The 11,430-nt window shown below is 38.5% G+C and overlaps 1 protein-coding gene across 1 annotated transcript in view; it reads left to right on the forward strand.

Moving 5' to 3' along the window:
- The window catches only part of CUNH6orf141 (chromosome unknown C6orf141 homolog), a 60,606-nt gene that overhangs the window by 32,356 nt on the left and 16,820 nt on the right, over nucleotides 1-11,430 (forward strand). The window lies entirely within an intron of this gene.

Genomic DNA, 11,430 nt, shown 5'->3' on the forward strand with positions numbered 1-11,430 from the left:
CTATATTTGTTTAGTTCTGATAAAATCCCAAGATGAATAAAGCATAGTCTCATATCCTCCCCTGCCCCAGGAGAGGCATCTCAAGATGTACAAGAAACAGCTTAAAGATTATTGGCAGGGACAAATGCTGATAAAGCCAGAAAACAGGTAAATTTTCACCAAACTGTCTGTAATTACAGTCAATAATTATAAACTGATCTCTCACTTTAAAATGTGAACCCAAAATACAAAAACTTCCAGAAATAGGCCATCTGAGTGGAACTTAAGGTTTTTATTCAAGTCAATCAATCTACATAGTATTATTTACCACTTCAAGTGATTTTGGAATGGACAAGGCATAAACGTACCAAAAACACTGTTTCAGTGCCTCAGAGTTGGGCTAGTCTCCCTGAGACTCCCAGAGCATGAGGGGCTGTGATGAGGTCAGGGAGGGGCAGCATTTTGCTGCCAACTGCGCAGTGACCCAAAAGAAATGCCTCCTAATGCAATGAAAGAGAAAAAGGAAGAAAAAAATAAGGACGAACATGAGAAAGAACTAAGGGAAAGAAAGAAAAACTATTTTTAAGGGGGATGAGAGCAGGGCATGATGGGATAGTAGCTCAGAGATTCTACCTGAGGCCCGCCTATTCTCAGGAGGGGTTGTATGCTGGGTTGTATGCTAGCTCAAGCTGGAGGCAGACCAATGTTCAGGGGCCTGGAGGTGAGAGAGGAGCTTAACCAAGTTTGGTTAACAAGCATTTTGTTCTGATTGATCAGTGGGATGAGTAGTTCAGTTTATAATTCAATGAGGCAAAAAACGGAATTTGGAAGGTCTGTGTCTGGCTTTGTCATAGGCAAACAAGGGGATTTTGTGAATCTTGTCTAGTCTTATGGGGAATGGTCGTTTTTTTCAATAAGCTTATTCGTTTTCTGGAGCATAAAGGGTAAGGATCCTTTAACATTCTCTATTTTCCAAAGCACAGGGCTCAGATAAAATTCTACATTGTCAGTTCCCTGTTATCTAATGTTTGGCATGTTATTGAAAAACTTAAAAAACCAGAAAAAGGAATTAGTCAGTGAAGAGCCACACGTATGCATTTATTTCCCAACCTTTCGTTGTAAGGCCAAGACCTTTTTTGGGGGGAGGCGGGGGAGGGGTCTGCAGATTGAAATTTCCTATCTATTTCCTGGCATAAACGACACAAAAAGTTCATTGTCTAAGATATTCAGCTTCAAGTTCTTTAAATAACATAAAGAAACTTGACAAGCAATCTAAATAAGTCTTTCTAGATTTTTGTGTTGTTTACTTTCCAGTCTATACTGTCTTATGTATACCTAATGCAAAATCAGTCACATCAATGAGCATTAAGTTTTAGAAAGGTTCCATATAGACAAGTTACTAAAATTGCATCATTCAAAAAGTATTAAGTAAACTGCTAACATACAATTGTTTGAGGTCTGGACTTTGCTCTCAGCTTCTGGGAGGTAATCTCTAAGCCCTTGGAATGTCCTGCCTGATAGGAGTGTATTTATTTATCTGGGGACCTTGGGCCACCCAGACAGTCTATGCTAACTATGATTAACAGTGTGGTCTTGGGCCATGTGGTAACAGCTCAGCTTCTGGAAGGGTAGAGACTAAGGTAAGCCATGTTGGTGGTCAATCATGTCTACATGACCAAATCGAAATAAAAACTTTGGAAACCAAGGCTTGGTGATCTTCCTGGTTGGCATTACTTCATATTGCCACCCATCATTGCTAGTAGTTAGCCCTGTTCACTTGACTCCCTTGGGAGAGGCCAACTGGAAGCTTATGTCTGGAACTTTCCTAGACTTGTCCTATGTGCTTCTTTTCTAGCCTGATTTGAATCTCTATCCTTTTGCTATAATAAACAGCAACTGTGAGCTTAAGTGCTTTTTCTGATTCCTTTAACAAATTATTGAACCTGAGGGTATTCTTGAGGATCTCCAAACTTTGTATTTTTTAATAAATTCAATGTAGAAATTACCTCTCACATTAAGTACACTTAAACATGAGTGAGTATTGAATTGGTTATTTTAGAAAAGCGTCATATTGGCAAGTTGCTAAAATTGGATCAAACAATTATAAAGTAAGCTGGTAACATATAATTGTTTGAAAAATATGATTACAGTAACAGACTAGACAGCTTGTTTAATTCCATGAGTTGAGGAAAATAGATGTCAGTAAAATAGAACTTCTACTGTATATTAAGAAAATGACGAGGAAGCCATTGTACCTGATTTCACTCACTTCAGAGACATGAATGTGTAGGCAGTCATTATGTGTGATACAATGATATCTGAAAGGGACCTTTTACTGAGGAAATTTTGAAGATATCAAAAGGACTTGCTGAGAGTGATTGAATCTACAAACCATAATATGAAATATTTACAATTTACCTAACACACTTATGGCTGATAAACTCAAAAGGGTGTATTGTGAGATCTGATATAAATTCTCATTTCTAGCTCAATAAGGAATCGGGGATAATTATTAGAAAGTGCTTCTAAGAGAACAGTTTTGAACTGAACTAGATTCTTCTTTGATGAGATCCTAGGGATACTTCTGCGGCTCTTAGTTGTCTCATCTTACCCACATTCATATTTTGCTTTAAGGTATCTGGCCTTGAGAGTTTTCATTTTCCCCCATGAATTTAGGCAAAGAATAAGTGGAGAGGTTTTCATCAATTGGCTTATATATATTTTTGCCTGCCTCTGTAATGAACTGAGTGCTGGCTACTTGTTTTGTTGGTGATGATTGGAAGTGACAGCATCAAAATGCAGCTCACTGCTTGTGTGGTCTGGACCCTGTTCCCCTACACTCCCTCCCCCACAGCATTTGCTCTGTAAGAGGAGTGTATTCCACGTCATCAACATGGGCTGATAAAACTGATTTTAGGCTAAAAAGTCATTCTATGTTTGAAATCAAGGATAAAATAAAATGTCCTTAATGTATAGCAAGCTAAACATCCACCACATATTGAAGCAGCAGCTTATAAAATAGTATTTTTTTCAAATCACTTCATGCTCCATTTTGCTTCATTTTAGAAATTTGGGAGAAGAATGACTGGTAATTTAACCTAGCTCAATATAGATGTAATCTCTGCCTCTTTCTATAAGATTAAAAGGCTTTTTTAAAATGGAATAGAGTTGGGGCGCCTGGGTGGCTCAGTCGGTTAAGCATCTGCCTTCAGCTCAGGTCATGATCTCACGGTCCTGGGATTGAGTCCCACATTGGGCTTCCTGCTCAGCAGGGAGTCTGCTTCTTCCTCTCCCTCTACCCCTCCCCCCCTGCATGTGTGCTCCCTCTCTCTCAAATAAATAAAATCTTAAAATAAAATAAAATAAAATAAAATGGAATAGAGCTAATCCCATAGTGTAAGTCCAGAAGACTGCTATTGCAGGGTGATAGGTCACTATTTTTTATTCCTCTGACAAAAATTTCAACTCTTTTTCTTCCTCTTCCCCTTTCCAGTTCTCCTTCTAATGGAAAATTCAGTTCTACAGATAAAGGTATGACTGAACAAGGTAGTTGTTCCCATCTGGTGGTGAGGGTGACTCAGTGGCTCAGACCAGCACACGTTGTTGGAGCCTGAACAATGTAAGCGGACTGCCCGGGGTGGAGAATTAGAGCCAGGAAGAGTGAAGAGAGTGACCACATGGAAAAGGGGCTCGCTGTGGGTTGTCATAAGCTAAGGAAGGGTAAGCTGGCCTATATGCAGGGAGAACCCTGGTGATGAAGTGTGGGTGGTGAGAAGACCATCTGCATGGAGGATGAGGCAGTGGTAGTGATGGGAGATGGGTTATCTACTGAGGCTTGATGAATTAAGTGCCCATATCAAGGATAAGAGGAGTTAGGTTTGTCACTGGGGCTTCCAAAATAGAAGACAAGAAAATTAAAATGAATCCTGGAGTGTTGAATTGGAATTAGAGACGTTTGTGTGAATTTACAGTTTTGAATAGAGTCAACTCTGCTAGAATGCTACATACATGTTCCTAAAAACTGTCATGTCATACAAAATCAGACAATAAAAAGGACAGGGCTTATGAACGAAATGGGATTGGAGCAAATACTTCATCAGTGACACATTAAAAAAACTGGAACACAGTAAAAATGATAGCATAGTTAACACATTAAATGGGTAAGAGATACATAAATACGATACTAGATATGGCACTTTATGTTGAAAAGGACCAGAAATTTGCTTGTGGAAGTAGACATTAGAAGGGTTGCAGCTTTGGAGTCATTGTGAAGTGGTAGAAAGGAGAGTTATTTGAAATCAGACAGAAAGTTGTAACATCAGATGGGATGGGTATGGTGCATAGCACATAAAGTGAGTTGTAGATGGTAGATGTTGGATGTGTGTGTGTCTTACATAAGGCAAGGCTTGGTTCAACTGGGTGTAGTTTTCCGTGTTCATCTTGTATTTCTTGCAGAGGAAATCAAGCCTAAGCAAACACAAAAAAATGTGCTATGCTCAAATTGTTCCTTAATATTTCAGTTGCATTGGAACAAAATCACATTATGAAGCAAATGTTAAAGCAGAACTCATTGTATATAGATATACATAGATAGGTATTGAAATATTTATAGATGCAAGTGCACACATTCACACACACACTTATATAGATATTCTCCATCTCCAACCATTGAGAGAGCCGTGGAAAGGCAACATCCCAATTGCAATGAGCACACTTAGATCTCAGAATCTAAACACAAATCTTCCTCGACTTACAATGGGATCGCATCCCAATAAACCCATTGTAAATTGAAAATGTTGTAAATAAAAAATGCACATAAGACACCCAACTTACTTCGCCTAGCCTACCTTACATGTGTTTGAAACACATTAGCCTACAGTTCAGCACGATCATCTAACACAAAGCCTATTTATAATAAAGTGTTGAATATCTTGTAGAATTTGTTTAATTCTGTACTGAAAGTGAAAAACAGAATGGTTGTACGGGGACAGAATGGTTGTAGGTGTACTGGTTGTCCACCCTTGTGATTGCGTGCCTGGTTGGGAGCTGTGCTTCCACTGCCCACACAGGAGAGGCGATCATACTGCGTATCACTAGCTCCAGAAAGATCATAGTTCCAAATTCAAAGTATGGCTCCTACTGAATGTATAGTGCTTCTGCACCATTGTAAAATTGAAAAATTGTAAGACAAACTATCATAAATCGGGGACTGTACCACTGAAAGGAACCAGGACTCGAAAAGACTGATTCCAGAATGGGAACAAGGCAAGTACTAGTGAAGCACATGCCAGAAAGACACGGGAACCAGCCTGAATAGTGTCCCACTGGTCAAATTGGGGACAATTTTATCGTTAGAATAAATAATGACTATAATGTAAACAGTTGGATAAAATAAGAATTCATGAGTCTCTATTGATATAAATTAGTAAATAAATAAGATGGAGGAAGAATGAAACATTTACATGGGGACGTGGGACATTTCACATCACTTTCTGACAAAACAGTATGAAATACAAAACTAAGAACAAGGAACTTTAAGTGGAGAAACAGGCACCACCTCCCTCAGTGATCAAAATGATCATTAGTAATGGAGCAAGTTCAAAAATAAGTTCTACCTGGTAGGATGCAATGAGAAGCATGTAGGGTTCACTTTTGCGACATTGCTGTGAGTTTTATGACTTGAACCTAACCATTAGGAAACATTAGGCAAACCCACATGGAGGACATTCTACAAAAAAACTGGCCTATAATTTTCAAAAATGACAAGGTCATCAAAGTCAAAGACAGACTGAGGAACTGTTACAGATGAAGGACTGGAGAGAAATAACATGCAAAATGTGATTCTGAACTGGATTTTTTGTGACAAAGGACATCATTAGGACATTTGGTAAAACTTGAATGGGGGTCTCAGGATTTGATAGTTGCTATGGACTGCATTGTGTACCCTCCCCCCGCCACCAAATTTATGTGTTGAAGCCCTAACCCCCAATGTGACTGTATTTGGAGATAGAGCTTTGAGCAGGTAATTCAGGTTAAATGAGGTCGTAAGGGCAGGGTCCTAATCTGATAGGATTGGTGGCTTTGTAAGAAGAGAAAGAGATCTCCCTCTCTCTGTACCTCTCTTCTCTCTGTCTCTCTCTCTTTCTCTCCACCCACACCTAGGAAAGGCCACAGGGCACAGAGAGAAGGCAGCTGTCTATAAGCCAGGAAGAGAGTGCTCCCCAGGAACCAAATAGACTGACATTTTGATCTTGGACTTTGCTGCCTCTGGAACTGTGAGAAAATAAACTTCTGCTGTTTAAGCTGCCCAGTGTATTTTGGTATAGCATGGTATAGCAGCTCAAGCTGACCGTGTCAGCTTGAAAATAGCAATGCTGTTTTCCTGGTTTTGATGGTTATGTTTTGGTTGAGAGAATATTTGTTTATTGGAACTATATACTAAAATATTCAGGGATAACGAAGCCAGAAACTTACATGGTTCCAGAAAAGACAGTTCTATGTACTGTACTGCTTTTTCTGAGGGCTTGAGATTGTTTGAAAAATATTTCAAAAACTTACAGAAAGTCTCATTATTTCAAAGCGGTGTTGAGCAAAATATCCGGTATTTTGTGAGGACTTCTGGAACTACTTTAATAGGATAATAGAAAAATGTGTAGAAAGCTGACATTTGGACTTATGCTGATGAAAAAATTGACAAAAATATCAGCCAATCTTTTTTTTTTTAACGTATTGACCTGCATATCCAGCAAACTGAGGAGTAGATCAGAGCTTTAATTACTGACAAAAATAAGATGGGACTTGAGACTTTTCCCTCCAGAGCTAACTGCATGAGTGCTGGGTATTATACCAGCTGCTCCCATATGTTAAGCAAGATGCAGCTCTTTGCCTAGTTCATTGCTTTGGAGCAGGGATGTGAAAACTTGACCATGGGAAAAGATCAGGCACTTGTTTGGGTTTTATTTGTTTGTACAGAGCAATATTGTTCTGTTCATCAAAACTTCACCATGTGTAGAAAAGGGAACTTTGCAAGAATGGATCCTTTTCAAGGTAAGTACCTGGTATTCCTTGCAACCAAAAAAGTTATTTCCATTTCATTCATCATTTTATCTACTTCATGTACGGAAATCTGGAAATGAACAAAATTTGAAGGACTATAAATTCCAATGTTTTTTAATTGATGGAAATGGGTTCTTTTTTTTTTTTTTTTTTTTTAAGTAGGCTCCATGCCCAATGTGGAGCCCAACGCAGGGCTTGAACTCACAACCCTGAGATCAAGACCTGAGCTGAGGTCAACAGTTGGATGTTTAACCTACTGAGCCACCCAGGTGCCCCTGGTAGAAATGGGTTCTTAGGAGAAATATATAAGCATCATAAATCCTGGGGGTTAAAATATCCCCACAGTAATCATGATTCAGGCAGCAGTGACAGAATGCTCACATCTAAGACCTTCTTTCTTGGTCTGATGGAATCAAGGCTTGAGTAAGCTGCTGGTTATGTGGTGCCAAGATCTCTCGCTCAATCTTTTCACTAATAATTGAAATTCCACTAAGAGACATGCGTTTTTCTGTGCTTTGTAACTTAATCTTCAGAAGAAGCATTTGGCGTTGGTTGTAAAAAATCAATATTTGATGTTACAAGATCTAAGCTTGAACCCCAGCTCCTTTAGCCAGAATCTCAGCTTCTTCAGTGATAATATCTAACTCAGAGGGCCGTTGCAAGGGTAAATTTGGACAATTTATGGAAAAGCCCCTACTTGATTTAAATACTTTTAAAATTTAAAGAATATTAAAATGCTTTAACTTTCTTCTAATTTTTCTTAAGTGCCCTTCAGTTTCAAAATGTTACCCTTTGTTCTCAAAATAACTCCACAAAGTAGGTACTATCTATTTTTATAGGTGAATAAAGAGACTCAGAGAGATAAAGTACTTTTTTCTAAAAACACTTAAATAGTAAAAGACTAAGCAGGAATTAAATTCAAGACCTGGCATACTAATTGTCAACCCACCCCTCCCCAAAAGAAGGACTTTGTCCAAAAGTGGACATGGCAGATGTATACTTATTGTCAGATGAGGTCTAGGAAGTGTCTTTGTCTGATTAACAAGGACAAGATGTGCTTGTTGGAGCTGCTCTCATTTAGGTTGGCTAAAATTGGGGTAGATATTATTCTGAGAGATTTTTGATGAATACCAATTGAAATAAGGCCAGGATAAAAGCTAAGGTCATTAGTTAGAAAAGACTGGATTTTGTGCCCCCCCTCCAAATGGACAGAATATAGATCTAGGGGTAGACAGGATAGAAGTGGGTGATTTAGGAAATAAAATACAGATTAGAGAGATCTGACAGTTCATGAATTTGTTAACTCCTCTCACCTGATAGTCTCCCCAGCTGACCTATTCCACCAAACCACATCCACATAAATACACACACAGCAACAATTTCTTTCTTCAAAAAAAGAAGGAAGAGTGGATTGAGGAGACTTCTAATCTTTCATTTCATGAACAAATGGTCTCTAGGTGAGAGAGTGTTGGCTTTATTTTCAATAGAGTTGAGTTTTGTTTTTATTATTTTTTTAAAGATTTATTGATTTATTTGAGAGAGAGAGAGCAGAGGGAGGGCCAGAGGGACAGAAACTCAAGCAGACTTCATGCTGAGTGTGGAGCCCAACTCGGGGCTCAATCCCATGACCTGAGCTGAAACCCAAAGTCAGACGCTTAACTGTCTGAGCCACCCAGGAGTCCCTAGAATTGAGTTTTAAATCACTCTTTACCTAACCGTATGCTCTTTTAAAAATTTTTTTTTCCTAGCAAGTTTTCCTTTAATTTTATTTAGGTTCCCCTCTCCTCTTATCTATGATACTTTGTGTACACTACCATTCTAGCTCTCTCTTTTTTTTTTTTTTTTTAAGTAGGCTCCTCATCTAATATGGGTCTTGAACTCACAACCTTGAGATCAAGAGTCACATGCTATACCGGCTGAGCCAGACAGGCACTCTTCATCCTACATCTCTAATCCCAAACTATAGGACCTGTCCTGAGCTGAGCAGTAACCAGACTTGCTGTTTAACTGGAGGATGTTAAGACCTTGGATTCAAAGGGGGAAAGAAAAGCTGATAGAGAACTTCCCTCTTCTGTGTTTGATGCAAATTTGGAGGCAGGTGGCAAAGACCCAAGCGGTAGAGATTTGAGAACTCTAGGTTTGCAGAGGTTTGTGAATTCCCAGGGAATGGTAATTTATCTTCTCTACTGAGCATTCCTGAGGTGACAGTGGGTCTCCCTTGTCTGCCGTGAGCTGCAGGAATGCTTAGCAGATGCTTTGAGTCCTTTTTGGCCCTGGTTCTAGAAGAACACCAAGCATGGCCTGCTGAAAAGACTGAGGAACAGAGAGGCTTTGTTTAAGCTCTCATTAGGGGAATTCTATTTCCACACTCAGGCAAATATCTGACATACTTCGCCAGATTGCTGTGCCTCCCTTCATTATCAAGATTACTGCCGTCCAAGGTTCCTCAGCAACTGGAACGTAACCCCCCCAGGGAAGAGACAAACTAAATCAACAACCAACTGAAACGGTGCCAGAATCCAGAATGAAGAGACTCAAGAGACACACAAAATAAGTGGCTTCTAACAACATAAAGCTATTGCAGAAGTCCTCCCCTAGATCAGCAGAGCTCTCTTACTTATACAAACAGGCAGTAAAGACTGTGGAAGCAAGGGCTGGGAAGTCTGAAATTATCTCCACTTTCACCACATTGTCTGAAATTGCAGTTAAACATTATAGGCCGGTCTTTCTGATTTAGATAGGAACAAAGAATAACAAAAACTTCCTGAAACTGATCATCCAAGTAGAGCTTAAAAATCAGGCTATTAGGGCGCCTGGGTGGCTCAGTTGGTTAAGCGACTGCCTTCGGCTCAGGTCATGATCCTGGAGTCCCGGGATCGAGTCCCACATCGGGCTTCCTGCTCAGCAGGGAGTCTGCTTCTCCCTCCCACCCTCTTCCCTCTCGTGCTTTCTGTCTCTCATTCTCTCTCTCTCTCTCAAATAAATAAATAAAATCTTTAAAAAAAATCAGGCTATTAGTATCAATAGTATTATTTGATATCAGAAATATTTTTAGGAACAGATAGGTATAAAAAATGTTATTTAACTATTGACAGAGCTAGGTTAGACTTTGAACTTGATCTTGAACAAAAATGCACCCCATTCCCCAATAAACAAAATTGTAAGAACAATTAAGGAGATTCAAGCATTGCAAGCACAGACACACACAAAATTTAGCTGCATCTATAAAGGTGGACAATGACTTGCAAGCAAACAAATGAATCAATAGATAAATAGAAGGAGCACAGAAATCTCTGTTAAAACCAATGAGATAAAGATGGGCAAGGCCATAGATTTGGATAACAGATCCAGTAGACTTTCCATGTGAATAACAGGACTGCTAGACAAAGAAAAATTAACAGATGAGATGAGGAAGCCACTAAGAAGTAGAAGGAAGTTTATCTGAGCAGAAGAAGACTCAAGTCTTCAAATTAAAATGCTTCATCAAATTCTAGGCAAAACAGATAAAAAAGGACATATTCTATTGTGAAAAAAAGACCATTAACTCAATTTTAAAATAATACTACCATTTATAAGAACTGCATTGCAGGAAGGCAGGAGAGAGTGTTCACAAGCCAAGAGCTAATGGCCATCACAATGCTGTTCCTAAGCACATCACAATTATAGACTTAAAAAAGCAACACCTGTGTATACCCAAGACCCTCTGAGTTTTGCCTTATGGTCAACAGGGAATGAGGGGGTCTCTGGACATCTGGATAGTGAAAATGATTCTTTGTGATGATCAGCAAGACTGGGGATAGTGGATTTTATAACATAAGCACACTTCAAAAACCCATGTAAAAGAGACTCTGACGTACATTTGAAAGAAATCACCTATTTGTCTAATGAAATACTTAGGATCTATAAATAAATTATATGATTTCTCCAGAGGAATAAAATATTAAATAATTCACTGTTACTTGTAATTTTTAATATCTAGCATCTAGTAACTGAAGTTCTGTTAATTGTACCAGGGCTTATTTCCTCACAGATACAAAGACACATCCTGACAAGATTCCAGGATTCCAGAAATAGAATAAAAATCTTAAAAGGTTCTAGAGAGAAAAAAAAATCATATTTCTCTAGAAATGGTTTTATATGACTATTTCAATTACATTTTCTAAAATTTAGTTCTTTAAAACTTACCTTATAATGTGAGATATTAACTTGATTATTTTGTAGTTAACACATAGTAACAATTTATTTGGATTGAATATGAACTAAATATGAGGAGTGTATGTGTGTGTGCTTGTTAATAAAATGAATCCCAAGCACCAAAGAAAGGAGAGCCAAAGACAAATGTTTTAATTTATAATAAAATAACATTTAATTTATTGGAATTTTATACAAAATAGA

This window comes from Callorhinus ursinus, unplaced genomic scaffold, assembly GCF_003265705.2.
Source record: "Callorhinus ursinus isolate GAN/ISIS: 27379988/994484 unplaced genomic scaffold, GSC_fseal_2.0 scaffold22, whole genome shotgun sequence".
Lineage (NCBI taxonomy): Eukaryota > Metazoa > Chordata > Mammalia > Carnivora > Otariidae > Callorhinus > Callorhinus ursinus.